The 20,287-nt window shown below is 45.7% G+C and overlaps 1 protein-coding gene across 4 annotated transcripts in view; it reads right to left on the bottom strand.

Moving 5' to 3' along the window:
* The window catches only part of PDE4B (phosphodiesterase 4B), a 201,714-nt gene that overhangs the window by 29,682 nt on the left and 151,745 nt on the right, over nt 1–20,287 (bottom strand). The window lies entirely within an intron of this gene.

Below are 20,287 nucleotides of genomic sequence, written 5' to 3'. Positions count from 1 at the left end.
TGGGGGGAACCGCGCGCCCCCCGGGCAGGGCCGGGCAGGGCTCGGGGAGCGTCAGTCCCGGCCCCCCCGTCCCGGCTGCTGCGGGGCTGGGGCCGCCCCCGCCGCTCCGCGCTGCCCGCGCCCGGGATGATGGTTCTGAGCCAGCCCCGCTCCCCGCCCGGCCGGGCCCCGCAGCTGCCAGAGCCTGCACCCCAACAGCACTGAGCCTCAACGACAGCACTGCTCCCCAACAGTCCTGCTCCTGAACAGCCCTGCTCTCCAATAACAGTCCTGCTTCCCAACAGCCCTGCACCTCAATAGTCCTGCTCCCTAACCCTGCCTGGTTCTGCTCCCCTTCAGCCCTGCTTCCCAATCCCAACGAGTCCCATTTCCCAACCTCTCCAGCCCTGCTCTCCAGCCCTGCCTGGTCCCACTCCCCAGTCCCAGCAGCCCTGCTTCCCAACTCTGCCTGGCCCTGCTCCCTGTTAGCGTTGGCTCCCCAGCTCTGCTGGCCTTGTTCCCTCCCAGCTTTGCCCATCAGCCCCACACCCCACTGGTCCCACTTTCTGCTGTGCTCCCCAGCAGGCCCCGCACCCTGACCCTGCTCCCTGCTCCCACCGAGCTGTGCTCCCTGACCCTGCCAGCAGGACAACATGCTCCCGAGCGGCTCTCGGCGTAAAAGTTAAGGTTTACATAAGCGGATACAGTGAATCATAAAATCTCCCCATGAATGTAACTGCTTCTCATAATGCTGGTGACATATGCTTACCCCATAAATCTGTCAAAGTTAATGGATTCAGCATTTCTAATGGCACTGGCTGAGCAGGTAACAGTGACATCAGAGGTCAGGATTGTTAAGATACACACTCAGTGAAGGATCTGCTCTATAGCATACACGCTGTAGCTCCAGACATGTGCACCCCTGCCTTCCCTACCAAACCCTCGTGTTCCTGGGAGAAGGAACCACACTTTGTGCTGGTATCTGCCTTTCTAAGGACACATCCCCTCCATCATTCACCATAAAGCAATGGACATCACTGGGTAGAGACTATACATTAAATATTGAAAATAAATGCTGCCAAAGGATAATTCAGCAATAAACTTGGCACAGACATGTTTTAAAGGTTCCGTAAATCCAAATCTTTTTGGCATTGAAAGTTAATGGGGTTTTTTCTGTGCTCACAGAGCTCCAAACATGACAAGTCATCTCATTCCTGCATACTTCTGTGCTGCATGTATTAAAAAGCAAGTGGAAATGTCCAAAACACACAGAACTCGGTGTGTTTTCCTTTCTAACAGGCATATTTTCTATCAGCTACTTTATCATGTAAATTAGTTGACCTAGAAGGACTCATGTTTAGATCGATAAAACTAAACAGGCTAAACCATGAGTTTGGGAATAGGAAAAAAAAACATCTCCTCAGACAAACTACAGACCATATGTTTAAATACTGAACCATACTGTGTTATCTTCCTGCGTTCTCCTGCTCTGAGACTCCTCAGGAAGAAGAACCACAGCATTTGTGCATTCCTGAGGAGGAGAAGGAACAGGTTCACAGAGACTGTGGCACAAGACCCTAATATTAGTCTTTTGGGGGATTTCCAGCCTTGCCCAGGGCTGGGGTTGCAGTACCCACTGCCCTTGTCACTTTGCTTCAAATCTTCACCTCCAAAAGAACCATCAGGACAAAGCAAGACCAGGAATAAAAATTTACACTTGATATTGAAGGATCTGTGTTCCCCAGAGCTGACAAATGGTTCAGGAGATTCCCTTACTTTGTTATATGAGTTTTTTGTAATAAAAGAAAAAAAAAACAAACTAAGGAAAGCTATTACATACTAAGGAGATCAATATGAATTAGGAAACTTCAAGGCTTAGGTATAGAGCAAGAGGGTTTGGCTCTAAATACTTTATATTTATTTTTGGCTTTCAGAAGATGAAACAAATATAGAGTGAATACTGTATACATTTGCAATGTTTTTCAGAATTTTTAGCAGAGTGTATCAGGACACTTGTGCAGAAGGACCCTCCTTCCTTCTGCTTCTGCCTTTCTGCTTCATTCCAGTAAGGCTCCTGTGAACAGTGGGGGTCCCTTGAGGCTGCAGACTGGTTTAGTAATGTAAAACACGAGCATTATCATTTGCCTGGGCCTTTTCATCAAAAAGATTTAGAGGCCAATAGATTAACGATTTAAATGCAGACAAAAACTTTCACTTAAAATATCTCATTTCAATAGCAAAGTCACACTAAAGTGAGAGCAAACGGTTCTTGCGAAATATCATTTTAAGGGAAAAAAAGGGTGAGTTCTGCTGCTGTCCCAGTCTAGGAGAAGTGGATTTCCACATAAAAGCACCGTGAACATTTTATTTCAGAACTTGCTTTTTTTCCTGACACTGGCCAGCCTGCCCACAGCTCCCTCTGGGTCTTGGGACCCAGGAGAGATGCACCACCTGGATCCCTGGGTAGCCCTTCTTAGGTGTCTTTTGGTTTCGACTTATCCTAATATTTATGTATTTTCTCTCATTTTCTTAAGCAAACGAGACCGGTGAAATAGTGCTCTGAAGACGTGCAAGTGCCTTCCAGCTTCTCCTCCCTCCCTGCCCTCCGTGGTCATCAGTCAGTCATTTCTGAACCTGCTGCTGATTTTGGCTCCAGTTGCTTGGTCAGTAAGTACATCACAGATACCACATTCCCACCCATTTCAAGAAATTAGACAGGCAGGCAGAAGAAGAGACACTATCCTCCTTGACAGCAGGAAGAGAGCCCAAGTTCACCCCTTCTTAGAAACTCTGTAACTGTCCCCCAAAGCCACCAAGTGACGCAGTTTAAGACAATCGACCCGGAAACCCCAATTCTTATCAAGCCAGCCCTCCCTGGCTAGTGCAGCTCCACTAACTCTCTGTTAACCTGTTGTGGCTGTTTACAAATAAACTGTGAAAGCACACGCTAGGATTCCACTCATAAGGCTAAGCAGTAGATGCTTTTTCCAAAACAGGACATAAAATTAAAATACATACTCCAAGTCCCTGGGAAATGTTGTAAGATACACAGCTACTCAAAAATAACAGGCAGGTATAAGGCCAGTTAGAAGTTGCTCTTCTACAAATGTAAAAATTTTGTGTGGAAACGATCTTAAAAGGGAATAATGAACACTTTCTAGCTTTCTTTATATTTAATATTCATGGATATCATAAAATTGTTTGGGTTGGAAGGCACTTTAAAGCTCATCTTGTTCCAACCCCCTGCCATGGGCAGGGACACCTTCTGTTAGACCAGGTTGCTCCAAGCCCCGTCCAACCTCGCTAAGAATTCCTTCCCACTATCCCATCTAATCCTGACCTCTGGTAGTGAGAAGCCATTCCCCCTTGTACTGTCCCTCCAGGCCCTTGTCCAAAGTCCCTCTCCAGCTCTCTTGGAGCCCCTTTAGGCAGTGGAAGGGACTCTAAGGTCTCCCTGGATCCTTCTCTTCTCCAGGCTGAACACTCCCAGCTCTCCCAGCCTGGCTCCAGAGAAGAGGACAAAGACAAAGTGCCCTGGGATTCTCTCACCGAGTGGCATCTGTGTTGCTACAGTGATTCACATAAACAGTAAACAGAAGTTTAGATGCTACATGACATGTTCTTTCCCTGAATCCAATGTGAGCATCACACTGACATCAGCAGTGCAACGGCCTCTGCCAGAAACACTCCTAAACCTTCTTCACTCACAGACTTTGATAACCTTCCTGGTACAGCTGAGGCACACGGTCACTTATGGAAACAGTCCTGCAATTTCTGGATATGGTCTCCTGGAATCCTACATGATGCCTCTTCAAGTGTATCACATTTCAGTTTATATTTGGGTGTTGCATAACCAAGCCCTAACCCCTAAAGTTATAACTGTTGTTTTGTCATTTTTCTCTAGGACCTTACCATGAAATCATTTCTGAGACAGAATTGGGAACTAAGTAATGAAAGGAGGTAGTTTCAGTTTTTAAATGGTGTTTGTGCAAGCCTTTTGATCATGGTGGCAATCTAGCAGGAACTGAGGTGACATTTCATCACAAGACCTGACTTTCTGCCAGTCCCTCTGAGGACAGACTGACTGATCCTTCAGAAGCAGCGCACCACTTCATGTTCTCCACTGGCACTTGGAACGCTCTGATGTACTGAAATGCAACACAGTTATGTGCCAGTATTTTGCAACAACTGCATTTTTGGTATTTTTTGCCATCTATTTCTTTTTCAGCTCTGTAAGGTGATGGAAGACAAAGTATCTCTCACTAGAGAAGTGACTTAGCAGCCCGTTTTTAGAAGCTTTTTCCCATTTACTGACTTGTCCATTCTCTCATTTTTCTCTCACAATCATTTAGGTTGGAAAAGCCTTTAAAATCATTGAGTTCAACCCTTCCCCCAGCACTCCCAAGTCCATAATTAACCCATGTCCCCAAGTGCCACATACACATGGCTTTTAAATCCCTGAAGGGATAGGGACCTCCCACCTCCCTGGGCAGCTGTGCCAGGGCTGGATAGCCCTTTCCAGGAAGAAATTCCTCCTGATGTCCAACCTGAACCTCCCCTGGCACAGATTAAGGCCATTTCCTCTTGTCCTGTCCCTTGTTCCCTTGGAGCAGAGCCTGACCCCCACCTGGCTCCACCCTCCTGTCAGGGAGTTGCAGAGAGCAAGAAGGTCCCCCCAGAGCCTCCTTTCCTCCAGGCTGAGCCCCCCCTGCTCCCTCAGCCACTCCTGGTGCTCCAGACCCTTCCTCAGCTCCGTTCCCTTCTCTGGATATGCTCCAGCCCCCCAGTGTCTTTTTTGTTGTGAGGGGCCCAACACTGACCCCAGGATTTGAGGAGTGGCCTCACCAGTGCTCAGTAAAAATAGAAAGAGTGAGAGCTGTTAATAAATATGAACTTGAGACTTTTTTCTTCTTGAATATTGGAAAAGTGAAAGGATTTGGAGATCATTCTCTTTTCTGGGAGTAGTTCAGTACAAGAGCAAACACACTTCATCAGGAGGCCCATGAAGTGTTGCAGATGAGAAGGGGGGCTAATATGACAAACTCTTGCCCAACATTCTCCCACCAACCCCGTCTGTGCCATCCTTCTCCCAGCTCAGAGCTGGCCAGGATATCTCTGAGCATGAGGACAATGTTATCTGCAGCTGCAGCCTGGTTCCTCTCTTATCCCACAAACCACTGTCCCCATCCGGTGACCAAATGCCACATGGCCATGTGGCAGCACGGTGGGATGGTGGGGCAGATTCCAGCCCCCAAGCTGTGGGAGGGAATGATGGCTTTGCCCTCAACGGATACAGGAGCTGACCCAAGTTAGGAAACGTTTTGAAACTAGATCCAAATGCCCAAATTTAAAATGGGGTTTGTTTTCTCTCTCCTGATTCCCTTGTGATTGTCTCTTGCCATCCCAGTTCCTTTAAGTAAAGACTTTAAGATGTGCCATGTCTTGCTTCTGGCAGAAAGTATAAAGGCTAAAAAGTTTTAAAAGCTTTAAGAGTTGTCAAAATACCACATCCCAAACAGGTAAGTTAAAAAAATTGGAGAGGAGTTGCAATTCTTTTTGCTCAACAGAATACTGCAGGTGACAAAATACATAAGCTTTCCATGATCTAGACGTTACTATTCCCAAGAGGATTCAATATTGGGAACAGATTGTCCAATTTGGTGGATGAGAAATGTTGAATACAAATATTTGCCAATATCTTTACAAACTCAGCTCTTCTCAATTCTTAAAGATCAAATTATGGACTGACTGTGCTGGTAAAAGACTTGATTTCTAATTCTGCAAAGAAAAGGAACAGTTACTTCTAATGGATCACAACTTTCCTTGTAAACCTTAGGCATGTGGAGTTTAAGACTTAAAAAAACCTCTAATAGTCTCTGTCAAAAAGGGCTGATGAAAAATTCCAAGAGAAACTTTTACAAGGAAGACTAAAAGCAAGGCACTGCAGCTTCCAGCAGCGTTCCAAACTTTAGCACAGTATATCCATCCTATTCCACATGCACAGCCACTTGTTTAAAACCTGAAGCAGATTAACACTCATAAGAAAGAAAAGATGAAAATATAAGTATTGCAGGAGAAAATGCTTCCTACCTCTCACTAGTGCCAGGGAATTAGGTCAACAATGAGCAGATTTGGTGACCGAGCTCCACCACCACTCTTAGGAGAGCTGGGGCTTTTGGGGTCCTCATGTCCTTGTATGGGAACATGTAAATGTTTATCCTGATGCATGAAACCACTTGCAGGCACTGAAAACTATGCTTTAGGAAATGTCTGGCAAGAAGCTCCCACACTCCCAACTGGAAAATACATTAAGAGTGCAATTTTAAAATGTACCTAATTCTCAGGTGAAGCCAGAAGACTCAGCATTAAGGACTATAGAGGACTAAGCCCAGAATTAGCATTTATCAGAGGACCTGAAGACAACCCATTTCTAATGATAATATACTTATTCTAGATTATCATAAATGTTGTCATTATTCATGGCTAGGCTTCGTGAATGAATATTTGGGGATGTCATTATTAGAGATGACAAAAAAGATTGAGAAGGCAGATCCTCTAGTTAATCATGGGAATAGCAGATTATTATTTGGTGAGTGGATAGATATTATTAATGTCACTGAAGGCTTCATTTATGTTTCTTACTCCTTGACTACTCCTGACCAGAGCTCCTGTCTAAGGAGGGTGGCAGAAGCCCTCTCTGTGGGAGCCTCACATCCCAGCTGATCCATCAGCTGAACCCACCTGTGCTTCAGCTGACACTTGCTTGAACTTAGAAGGAGAAGAGATGGGGAAGGAGAAGGAGAAGGAGAAGGAGAAGAAATGGAGGTCTGCATGATTTAACAAGGCACCCATGTGGTCCTGACTTAGATAAAAGGACCACAGATCCAGATGGCCAAAGGCGCTCCCTGCCTTTCAACAACAGAAAATGGCTATTTTAACCTCAGAAAGCAAGATTCATTATAACCAATACTACCCTGCAATAATTATCAGCCAGTGTGTAGCATCACTCCAAAACCCAGGAGCATGTTCAGTAAAACAGGTTTATCAACACAGGACATGCCAAAACTTGATAGAATAGGGCCTTGTGCAGGCTGTCAGCCATTTACCCTTTGCCTTCCCTAATGGATCTGTGGTTGCTTACAGATCGTGTGGACATGTTTACATATTTATCCTTGACAATGCCAAGGGAATAACTGACACCAAGTGATTTATTTGTTTAATGTATCCTGTTAGTGCATTCATGACTACCCGTGAGCAGAGAGCCATTTCCTTGAGTTAAACCATTGTTCTAACAGATCCAGCAAAGGGATCTGAGAAAATTGTTCTATAGATGGGTTTGAAAATGTACAAGAAACAAAATTGAAGGCACAGAGCGCAACTTCCAGGATTCACTTAAAATCTGTTATGAAAAGGTCTAAGTCTGATAGTAACAACTCACAAACTGCAAGCACTGAAAAAACCCTGTATCCTGTAATTACAGGTTTCTTTTATAGATCTCCTGTGAATCTTCCAATATTCAGGGAGTCTATGGAACAGATTTCCAATTTCTTTTTCAAGCACAAAAGCTACACATGCACCTAAAACAAGGCGTTATTTGAAAGCAAGATGTATCCAGCAGAACCACCCAATGCCACACATGCCGGCAACGCTGCCAGAGCCCGAACATGTTCCCTCTTGTAGGTCTACGGACACTTGCGCACTCCCAGTCCGCTGGACCGCGGGGCTGGAATTAGGAGTAATCTAAAATCATGGGAACACCAGAGCATTTAGATGCATTTCCCCTCCTCCCCACCACTTCATTGTGTGCAATGAAACTAATTATATCTTTTGCAAAGATAAGTGCGGATGTGCTAAGAAAGGCACAAAGCCCCGGCACCCGTGGAACAGGTGGAGCCAGTCCGTTCTTGAGCAATTCCCGAACAAATGGACGAGCCTGCCCTTGTCCCCTTGCCCCATCGTATTTTTGGGACTCTGGTCCAACCAGTAACTCTAGCTGCCCCCTCTCACATTTCTCACACCTGCAGCTTTCATCTGGCCTGCAGGGGAAGTGGGAGTAAGAGCAAAGGGTTCTTGTTGGGTGCCTGGCACAGTGGGCACTGGGAGAGCCGTGGAACAGGGCTGGCGGGAGCCAGAGCACGGCAGGAGACGGGCTGGCTGCAGCCGGAATGGGCACAGGCACTGCATGCAAATGAACAGGGAGCTGGCTCAAAGTAACACTTTGAACAAAAAAAAATACTTTAGAAATGCAGGGTTTTCTTGTTACCCAGAGCTGATACATGTGGTCAGAAAGGCCTGCGAATGAAATCCCTGTGGAGGGAGATGACAGGATTAACTGGCAAAGCCACTGGTAGGGGTACACTGAGGAGGTGGCACTGGAGAAGATCCAGCTGTGGGGAAACGTGGACAAAATCCTAACAGGGGCTCAAAAGTAGCAGAAACAATGAAGCCTGTATTCAGGCTGCATTCAGAGATGACAGAGGAAGATAGAGACAAAAAAATGAAGTGAAAGCTTTCTACTGCTAATTGCGAAAAATGCCAGGAAATGAGTGAGATGGTGCTGCCAGGAATGTGTGAGACTGAAATTGGTGAGGAGAGTGTTTGACAGGCGCTACAGCCTTTGGCGAAATACGGCCAAGATTTGGTGGGCATTTTTAATTTCTGCTTTTATTTTCAAAACAAGGAGCAGGAGAAATAAACTCTTGTGTTGCACTGCTGAGAAGCCTGGCTTTTAAGTTCCCTAATTAAAGACAGGTCCTTTCTGGGACACACCATTTCAGCTGCCCAGAAAGGCTGCTGGGAAAACTCAGTCCCAAGTAAAACGGCTCCAAAACTGCTGAAGACGTCAAGGCAGTGATTAAGCCAGCACTTGCCAAGAACACCGAGGACACATCCAGGTTCAAACTGGAAGACTCTGGAGAGAAAGAAGAGATGCCTTACCAAGTCAAGTCACAGGGACTATGGAAAGCAGGATGAAAGGGAGAAAGGAAAACGTCCTGTCTGCAGGGAATGACACAAAACCAAAGGACTTCACGCCGTCCCAAGAAGGAAGAAGGCACAGCTCATATCTCCACCGAGGCAGAGGCTGCTGGTGACGGGAGGAATGCCTGCAGTGTGACTCGGCTGCGACGTGAAGAGCAGCAGACGTCTGCGAGTCACCCCACTGCCATAGTAGCAGTGATGTTTCTGAGTCAACACCAACCAGCCCCAAGCCAGCTGCGGTGTAACCTGAGCACCCCGATTGCAGCCTGGAGAAATGTCACTGCGGTGGGGGGGCCCATTGCAGCTATCTTTAGCCATCTCAAAGTTAATCACCTAAGCTCCCCGCACAGTCAGTGGAAAGTGGCTGGAACCTCCAAGGGGTGATCCTGGTCTATTCTCAGCACACTGCTGTGACGGGCTGAATTACCCCTCTGGAGGTGCCTGTCACTCTCCACTAACTGTAGAAGGCACCTCTCTACCCTAGTCACAGGAACTGGCTGGTAGGGACCTCCGGAGGTCACCTGCTCTCCTACCCTCTGCAGGACGATCTCCAGCTAATCATCAGCACCACCAGTGCTCAAGTAGCTGTAGGGCACTGTTACATACCCCACACCCTCCCTGTCATCAGCCACCAACTGGACATGAAGCCTTCATCACCATCCTTGGAGCCTGGTGGTCCAGCAATATCCAACCCTGTCAACAGCCCGTCTGTCTGGCAATGCCACTTCACTGCCATGTGGGAATGCTGAGAGAAATGGTGCCAAAGTGCTCACTGCAGCAGGTACACCCACCCACAGCCCTCCATGCCCCCACAGCCAGGCCATCCCCACAGCCCTTGGAGGAGGAGGTCGGAGTTTTCAGGCCCAATTTGCCCTTGGAAAATCTGCATCTACCATTCCTAATTGACTTTCTTGTCCTCTGTGTTTGGAAACAGACTCCAGTGTACACCCTCAGTGACCTCTCCAGCGATGAGAAGAGTCTGACTAGTCCATAGTTCCCCAGATTCCCTTCACCTTTCTCAAAGATGGACCTTTTTCCTGTTGACACAGATCTTCCCAAGCACCACAATTTTACTGAATGACACACATTGACCTTACAGTCACACGACCCAGCTCTTCCAGCCTGAATCTTGTCTAGTGCTATAGACTTGAACACATTCACCTCTTCTAGGCTGCCCCTAACCCACTGTTCCCTCATTGCCCTCCATCCCTCTCCTTCCCAAGCAGGCTGGAGGGTCACCAGGGCCTGGGTGAGGACTCAGTGAAGACTGAGACAAAAAAGACACCAAGTACTTTGGCCTTTCATGTATGACTTGTAACAAGGCTGTTTAATCCATAGATCAACATTTTTTCTGATCTTTCTTTCCCTACTCCATACCCATGTTGGAGTCCCCTCACTAGTCACAGCTCCATCAGCCTTTGGTCAGTCCAACTCACCCCACATGCCCAAACACTTTCCCATGCCTCCCTTGCTCCCAGTCCTCCTCACTCTTTGCCTGATCTTTTTTGCACTTCGACTTGCTAAGAAGCTCCTCACTTCACCAAGTTGGCTTCTGCTGAAATTCCTGATCTTCCTGCACAACAGGATAGTTTGCTCCCGAGCTCGCAATTTGTTTTCTTCAAAAAGCAGCCATCACTTTAAATTGGTCTATAATTTTTAGGTGGCTGAAGTAGGGTGAAATTAATCTTATGACAATGACAGAGTCTTGAGACCAAGCAGTAACGGAAGCCCTCAGCAGCAAACAGAGGAGTTTGTGCAGAGCCCTAGTGCTGGCCAGTTTGCCCCCTCCCAGTTTGCTTTCCAGTTCCTGTAACATACCCCAAGGTGAGCGGCAGGAGATCAGTCAGGGGGGCCCAGCCACTGTTTTGAAGCAAAAATGAAGCATTTCAAGGAAGTTCATACCAAGAGGTCAGCCTGGAGCATGAGCCAAGCCCTGATGAAGCCAGTTAAGGCAGAACTGGACAAACCTGCAGAAGTCCTGATTGTACCCACCAGCACTGGTTGGGGTGAATCACCACCCAGGTCATGAGAATCAGGTCACCAAGGACTGCCACGGGCTGGCAACTCACTGAGCAGCCCACTGACTGTTAGCAGGAACCAGGCAATTGCTCAGCAATTAGTGCAGGGTAGGGTGATTGTGGTTGATTATCGCCAGAGCTGGACAAGGCGCTCAGTTTTGCCAGGCTTTGTGGGAATGGCTGCGGCTGCCCACAGGCAGCACTTCCCAGCACAGTCAGGCCTCCAAGGGCAGCGGTCAGTGTTCCCTGGCACCAGGAGTGCCAACAGCATAGCTCCTTCTATGAGAGGATAGTGACATGGGATGCTCCTTCTAGGAGAGGAGGATGACATGGCAGAGGCAACCAACAGTCAGATGTCCACCTGGGATAACCCCAGCTAAGCACTACCCCCCCAGACACCTTAAAAACAGACTGAAAAAGAGCAAAGAAAACAGAGAAATGATGCTACTCAAGTATTGCCTTGCAATTTATTCCATTCCATGGAATAAATAATACCAATATCTCTCTTCAACTGAGATAGAGCATCAAAAACACTTGGAAAGGACTAGCTAATAAGAAGTCTGCTAATAAAAACTAAAAAAGCAGTCTTACATCTATTTTGTGAGTTTTCATGTGTCTGATTACATTCTACATCAGCTTTGAAGACTCTACAGTACAGAGATGAAAGATGCAGATTCCCAAAGCAAAGTTAACACTGCACCTTTTGCATGACAATGAGGTGCAAAAATGAGGTGTAAACACTAAGAACACCTTAAGGTAGCTGATAGAATCTTATGAAGCTTCCCAGAAAGGTAATTTCTGATCTGGAGATAAGCCTAAAGGTTTAATCTGAAATGCTAACGAGGAGGAAAACTGGAGAAGTTCTGAGGAAGGATTTAAATTGGAGATACTGTCTCCTGTAGGGTGGGATGGAGTGTTTTACCACAAGGCAGTCCCTGTTTCCCAGTGTTTCCCAGTGTCCTTCCCCCCACGGCAGCCACGTGTAGGGAACAAAGCAGCAGAGCTGCCACAAATCAGAAGGGTAAGTGACAGTGTTTTTATGGTGCCAAATGGAAGTAACAAAATGCAGGAAGCATCCTGTCAGATGTCACTTAGCAGCGATATCACTGGGGAATCTGGGAATGGGATTTGCCTGCATAGTAGGAATTCCTCGGTCCACAGAGAGGGAGAAACAGAAATGGCAAGAAGGGCAGAATCTAATCTTGGCCTGTCGAATGAACGGGAAAGATTCCTCAGTTCCACCATTCTCTCAGGGAGCAAACATAAGGTTTGGCACATTATTGTTTTACTGACCAGGCTTGATCCCTTGTTGTCCTGTAGGATTCTTGCCTTAATCACAAAACAGGAGGAAAAATACAATGCAAGAGACTTCCTCTCCTACAAAGAGTCTGACAAAGAGTGTAGAAGATGCACAGTGCACGCAAATGAGAGATCTGCAAGGAGAACACTGAAAATGATTTGTCAGATGATGTTTTGTGAGGAAATAAACACACGCTTTGAACACGTTTCTGAAGACAGATCACAATTTCCAAGGTCATGGTGAATTTTTAACTTAAATGAATCCCCATCATGCCTTTACTCAACATGGTCCTCAAAGTGCAGTGAAAACAGCCCAGAGAGCTGGGATGGCGATGCCCATTCACTTGGACAGGCTGCAGAAGGAAGTAAGAGCTGAGCCTAAGGATTGTAAATCCTAATCCCAATTTCCTGCAAATCACAGGGTGCCTGGACTGTGTTTTTGTTTCTCTAGCTAAACAAGGCCAGGCTGGGTCACAGCAAGAACATTTTATTGTGTGAGTAGAAGTGTTTTCTTCCCGAGCGCATGTGAATGCACGAGTGTGAGAAATACACATCAAAACCAGGATATGATTATGAAATGATCCATCTATCCACCTAGGATTTACCTGTGCCACGCCGGGCATTATCTCCCTTCATACATGTGGCCTGGCTCCGAGAGGGCTGGGGAGCTTCCACGTGCAGGGAAACCAACTTGAATCCTGGAAGCAACATCCTTGTGCTAACAAGGCACTCCACCTAAACTAATTAGCCCTGCCTTTCAGCAGGCTTAATTAGGTGGGGCACCATGCTGTGCTGTTGTGGCTAGACAGCTTCCGGTTCTGGAGCTGGCTCATCCACAGCCCATCCAAGGACTCACTCCTGCACAGCGCTACTGGTGCTAGGCTGCGGTGCCAGCGCAGGGGCTCTGCCCTCGTCAGCCCCCAGAGCCACTCAGTGCCCATCCCGAGCTCTCTCTGTGCACACATCTGTGCAAAACCACGTGCCTGCACCTCTGCTGCTGCACTGAAAACTCCTCCTTCCGAAACCGTAAGCTGACTTTCACAACAGGCCTGCGACACAGGAGGAACTCCCCAGAGAGACCACAGCAACGATTTTAGTTCAACAAGAGGAAAAAACAACCCCAAAGCATGAAAGGTGCAAAGCACTAACCGTACTCTGTGTCACTGCTTCACAGAGTTTTGCAAAACAAAAGCAAGAAGGTCTGTGCTTGGATCTGCCCCGGAATCCAGGTGTTACTTTCATCCACATGCCTATCTGGAGCCATTAAATCAGGTTTTGAACGGAGTTACCTTGGAGATAATAAAACTTATGGCCTAAATAGCCAGTCAAGAGTGAAAGTCCTTTGTGGTGAAAAAAACACTGGAGTAGGAAATGGAAGAGGAACCTCAGGGATGAATCCTGGAAGTTCAAAGCATGATGCCGATCTACCTGAAAAGCTCCACTTGGCCACTGGCATTAGATGTAAAGACAAAGTTTATTAACAATCCTTAGCTCTTCATGAGGAAAATTATTCAGAAATGTTAAACAAGGGTCACAACAAAGCCACCCATGTCACCACAGCCATGTAGAACAGGACACTGGTAGAATGTTAGACCTGTTTAAGTCAGCTTCCTTGGCTCCTGGGAAGGTTAAAAGGTCACAACTTAACACAAAATTGTCCTACATTTCCTCTCAATTTAATTTCCTGAAGTTCTTCAAAATGAAAGTTAAGAATGTGGTTACTGGAAGCATCCCAACCATAATCCATAGGAATTCTTTAAGACACATTATCACCCTTTGTGTCTGCAGACATGGAGAGACAGGACATAGAGTCATCCCTTATGTTTTGAGCCACCATGCCAGCCATTTAAATTATATTAATTATAAAATATAATTAAATGGTGGTTTTTTCATGGCTAAATGTAATTACTTGAAAGCATTATCCTTTAGGATGGAAGCTTAAAAAACTGATTTAGTTTGGAATTTTAATCTGTTTTCCTACAATAGATATTTTACGTACCCAAGGGGTAAATGTCAACCTCACTGATTTACCTCATTTGAACTTTCTGCCCTAATTTTGCCTCTCAAAGAAATGACTGGGACTGTCATCCCACAGCTGAAACCCAGAGATACTTGCACTGAGCAGAGTCACTCAAGAATGCAGCATGTTGCAAAAAATGGCCTGTTTTGACATATTTTGTTGTGCAGTGATACTGTGAGTAAGCCCTATCGACTGATCTGCGATTGCACCGCAGGACACTGTGGGAAGTCAGTGTTGCTCACTGCGGATCAGAGAGCAGAACCAGCAGAAAGAGCTTGAATTATCTCAGAGCACAGGCAATTAAAAAAGCTATTTCTTAATTCATGATCCTCTTTTGAAAATGCAGAAATTTTCACATGTGAAGCCAGTGACCAGAGAGCTCTGTGGTAGCACCCCAACACACGTGGATTCACTTTCTGTATGTCCACATGCTCTGGGCATTCACAGTGAGCCTCAAGTCACAGAACTCCAACTCCTGAGGCCTGCAGTAGCTGACAGCAGAGCTAAAACATCCCCTGTGCTAATCATCTGTATTAATCTCCCTCAGCACAACTTCAGCTGTTCGTGCTGTGACTCACTGTGCTTTATGTTTACCAAAGTGCACGTACAGCCTTTTAGAATAATCTGTTTAAAATCAGACAGTGAGTCCCACGGGGAACAGGGTGGGGAGGAAGAGGGAGATGTCAGGATCCTACAAACCAGCATCATTTGTTTTGACAGCTTTTAATATTCCATATTAATCCTTCCACGTGCTGATCTCCACTGCGCCTCTGTGTCACCTGCAAGCTCAGGCCATCACATCCTGCTTACCAGCTTTTTAAAAGGTGTATTTGGGACATGGGGCAGAACTGGACCATCATTTCCTCAATATTGCCAGAGGGACAACATCAGATTAATTTCCTGGTTAGCTATAATCAGAAATTGATATTATAGAACACCAGATAATAATGTATTTGTGGGGTTCTTTTTATATGATCTCCTGTACTTTCCTTAACCTGGGCTCTTAGTCCAGAATCAGGCTGTTGACACTGGAGAGGTGTCTTGAAGGGGCAAATGGGGATAAACTTGACGCCAGCAATGATAGGCAGACTTGGAGGTGTAATCACTCCTGAAATGGCTACAGCCAGCAGAGGTAAGAACAGCCTTTCACTCTCAAAATACATTTAATTAAAGCCCTCAAAACACATTTATTTAAGCACCTCAATCCGAGTTCAAGGAAATCAAAATGTCAGCATTAAAGGCACCCCTTCTTAACAATCTCAGTTCAAATATCACATTAAATGAACATGAAAATGGAAATGGAAATGTTCCCCACTGAAGGTCAGCTATGGGTTGGCCTGCAGTGGATTATTCCAGGGGTTGCTTTTTGTGCTCTAAGTTTTATGCTTTGTGGCACCTTTCAGAATTTCTTACATTTAGCAGCACAACAGAGGCAACTCATGTTAACCTTGGCCAAGGTCTCTGCACTGTCATTCACACTGTCATTCGTTATTTGCAGTCAATTCCATGCAATTCAGACAATTTCTGTGAAACGTCTGATTTCAGGCAGCACACGACTTGCCACTTGAGGCAACGTGCTCTAAAAGCCATTCTAGCAGTGAGCTGAGCCGACCACATTTGGAAGTGTTACAAAGGGTGGCTTGGAGGGAGCAGCTGCTGCTGAAAAATGTGGTGTGAGCAGCATCTCTGCTTGGGTTCCACTTTCTTCTTCCTGATCTATAGAGTGTGAGTAACAGCTCCTTGGCTTTTACCTGGACAGTATGTTCCCACTGGAAGGGGGTGGAAATATTTCAAAGTTTCACGCAATACAGTGAAACCCAGGAAGCTGCAAACTGTTCGTGACATTTCAGTAACAGGAATTTTGGGAAATACCCTGCCCAAAGAACTGGAATTCAGATGAAGGCCCAGCACACGTATTTGACTAGGAGCTGGATGGAGACCATGTCCCATAAAGTATTACTGCTAAAGCAGAAAACACTCCAGTTACACTGGAAACTTGTATCTGGATTTCTCTTCTTCAAGAGTATCTTTGGGAAGAAAGGGAGGAAAACATTTCACAGCTGTCAGATGCCAGTAAGGTTGATTTCCAGCAAATCCTACACTTGTGTATGTTTACTTCTTGGAATTTTTTCTGGCGGGACTGGCCCCACGCTGTGCTCAGTGCAGTGGGTGACAGTCCCCACAGAGCAGACACGTATCCCACATCCTTTCAGGCTGTCCCAGTGTGCATCCAAACGTCCTGTACTTGAGTCAGTAACAGCAGGGCCACGATTTCAGTCAATTCTCTGAAACTCAGAGAGGGAAGGAGGCAGGGAGGGAGGGAAGGGAAGCAGGAAGACAGGCTGGCTTTTTTACTTCTCAGAAAACATCGGTTTTTCAGAGAACACAGTGATTGCTCTGCCCATCTCCTGCTTTTGTCAACCTAATATATGGTATTTAAAGTAAAATACATTGCTTGTAAAATGTGACATTTTAGAGCCATTTTGGTATTAAGTGCTAAGCTTAACACATGCTTGTGGCATGAAAGGTCTAACTGGATCCAACTCACTTTAAATGAAAACATTGGGGTGTCTGGAATATGCTCCAAGGGAACTGGCAAGCTGGATTCAAAGTCTTGCTCCGAACACCTGGAACCTGAAGTCTTTCAGGTAAAAGGCAAAAAAGTCTGTTTAAGAAAGCTTTTGAAGAGTGTGAAAGTGTGGTAGAGGAATTTAGTATGCACAGATGATTAATTTCCTCTTGGAAAGGTATATTTATGACAGCAGGATATTTATACTGAAATGTCTACATTAAAAAGCAGGATATTTATACTAGAATATCTACATTAAAATGCATAGTTCCTTCAAAATGAAATTTGACTATGTAATTCCTTAGTACTGAATAATGGCCACAGATCGCGGTTCACCAGAACCCAGTGTCTGACCTGGGGTCTGATCCTGCTCCTGGCTGAGGTTTATCACTAGTCTTCCACAGGCACAGAACTGAATATAAAATCAAAAGACATTAATTGCCAAAGCATCATCCTGTGAGATTTTGGAGGTTTTTCCCTTTTGTTTTTAAATTCTGAATTCCTAAAATGATTAAGTGCCCTAAATGCACATCAAAGCCTATCAACGATACCTTTAGATGTGAAAATACATCCCACAGGGACAGGCATATTTAGATGTTTTTAAAAGGCTACTGCTTAAAAAATTTAAATCTTTATAATCATATATATTTCCAGTGAACTGAATGAACTTAAAATAAACTGGTATGTCTGATTAATAACCACCAATAATTAACAGTTGTCTCTCCCTTCTGCCAAAAAAACTATTGCAATTATACCATCCTTAAGGCTGTCATTTACAGCCACTTCTTAGAGAAAAGAATATTACAATAAAATGTTTTGTTAACTCTTAGTGCAACATTCTCCACCAGTTGCACAGTGACCTGATAGTTGCATTAATTAGCACACCATGCTTGACTACAGAAATCATTTTTAGCTAATCAGGAGATGACAAGATAATGATAATAAAACCAGAGCATTTCTGGGTGATTTGAACATCGAAACAATCAATATTTCACTGTTCAGTATCACTGTTTGGCAATTGGTGAGTCTGAACCACATCAGGATGGATGCAATTCCATATGGAATAGAGGGAAAAGTGCATAAGCCCCTCTTTTAATTCTACCAAATTATATATTGATTTTGAAAGCTTTAAAAGTTTTAATCTTTATAATTGTTATAATTGTAGAGTCAAGTTTGGTGGGCAAAATGTCCCTACAGAGGGCAGAGAATTCCAGTTCTGTCTTTCAGGATCAGTGCTTTACCCTCTATATATGACCCTCCAAATTAGGACCAAACCCTGCTCCCACCAAGACTAATAAATACAAAAAAAGTATTTGGGAATTCCTGCCCACTTACAAACCAAATGATTTGGCAGCTGAGAACCAAAACACAACCTTATGAATACTTTTTAAAACACAACAAGAAAGCAACTTACACTTGGAATCAGATCCTGCAGGAGGACAAAGTTTTGGATATTGGGACTACTCAAGGACAGGCTGAAGGCTCTGGGATTTGTGCGGTGCATTACCCTGGGAATGTCTCCACACGGATACGTGGACGCAGCCTCTCACGCTCCCATGGCCAGCTGTGTCTGGGACACAGTGCTGGTGCACTGAGCTCAACCTCGGGGGAGGAAGGAGAAACTTATATATAGCTGGTGTGGGGACAAGCTGGTGGGTGCTTTTGAGAGTCTGTTTCAGCTCCCCCTGGCTGGAAAGTGCTGATGACATGGAAGTTGAAGGGGCTCAAAGCAGGGGGACAATGAAGAACCCTATTCATCACTAAGGCATGCACAGACTGTGCCCCGCGACCTAAAAAACTAACTCTGCCTGCCAGAAGTTTGGTTTGGGTGGTTTTGTTTGTTTTGGGTTGTTTTTTCGCTCCGATCGAGTACACATTTCTCATTCTCATATGGAACTGATTCAGGGCGCTGAAGACTGTGCTGTCAAAATCTCACCCACAGCAACTATTCTCATTCTGTGCAGAAAACAAAGGAAACACAGATTGTATCGACTCTGATATTAGCAAGGGCAAAGCCTCATTGTCTCCGCAGAGGCCTGACGCAATCCAACGGGATGGGAGTGAGCAAAGCAACACAGAGCTGCCAGGGCCTGACCTGTGTTAAAGAGCAGAGTGGATTTGGGGACACAACAGGAGGGTGCCACTGCGAAGGTCTCTTCATTGCCACCTTGGGTCTGCAGCTGCCTGGGTCATTCCAAAGGAACCCACCCATCAGACAGAGCCCTGTTAATAACTAATGACTGTTTTCATGGCTTTATCCTGTGGGATCATCAGTGAAGTGACAACCTCAACAAAAAACCCAGAGGTTTGGTTCCTTGGCTGTTCTTCCAAAACGCGTTGCTGCTGCTGTTACAACATACCTGCTCCTCTTGTCAAAGGAAAGGTGCTCCCTCCACCTGGGTGAGGAAGCCATCTATGTGTGTCCTCAGGTTCTCAGCTCGCAGCCCCTTTGGAACCTCTGTCCAGAGCCATTCCTGACACCAGGAAAGGGGAACTGCACAGCTCAGAGCTGCCTCCAACACTGGGCAGGCTGGCAGCTCCAGGAGGCAGGTATCTCCCCCGGGGGATGAATGGCTGTCCTGATCAGCCCAGGAGAGCCCAGCCTGCCTCAGGAATACAGCAGGACAGTGGAAGCACACACAGGGAGTCCCGCTGGCCCCACCACAGATGGCAGCTGGGCCCTGGGGAGTGACAGGCTCTTGATGGCAGCAGCACGTGTAGCATCTTCATGTGACATCCACAGGTGGGGTGGAGGGGAAAACAGTTTTTATCCGTTGCTATGGAGTCATGATTAGCTTGTATGTCTTCAGAGCCTGCCGAGGAGAAATGAAGGCTATTTTCTTATATAGATGTCATGAAATCAATCCTTGCAGAATTTCGGGAGTCAAAGGCTAAGCAGGTTTGCCTGAATACCTTCTGTCACTCAATACACAAATAAATCTAGCTGGGAGACCTAAAACCAGTGTCATTTTTCAGCCAGAGCTGATCACAAAAATTACTCTTTAGTCTCATTTGGAGCTGTTTATGTGCACAGTAAAGTACTAAACGTGTGTTCAATAAAACACAGCAATTATCTTCGCAGAAAATGAGCCTCAGAAAATTAAGGAAAAAAACACCCTTATTGCAAAGTACAGTGACTTCAGAAGAAACTTCTCTTATTCTCTCCAAACGCTAAAAGAAAACCTGATGTTCCTCTTTTAAAATGTGTCTGCCTCTAGGTCTTTGGCACAGGTTTGCTGATGGGAGGGCCGGCAATCTATTTAATGACTGCATTGACGTCAATAGCATAACTGAAATACTTACTAAGATGCATGAGTCCAACTTTTAGGGGGTGTGTGTTTGCAGGCAGGCGCAACACGCGAAACGGACTCTCGGCAGGAATGAACTCCCCCCGGAGAGATGGGAAGGGCCTCGGGACTCCCC

Source organism: Neopelma chrysocephalum, unplaced genomic scaffold, assembly GCF_003984885.1.
Source record: "Neopelma chrysocephalum unplaced genomic scaffold, ASM398488v2 Primary Assembly neopelma1_97, whole genome shotgun sequence".
NCBI classification, from domain to species: Eukaryota; Metazoa; Chordata; class Aves; order Passeriformes; family Pipridae; genus Neopelma; species Neopelma chrysocephalum.
Note: the sequence above shows the minus strand (reverse complement) of the source record. Positions and strands in the feature narration are given on the sequence as shown.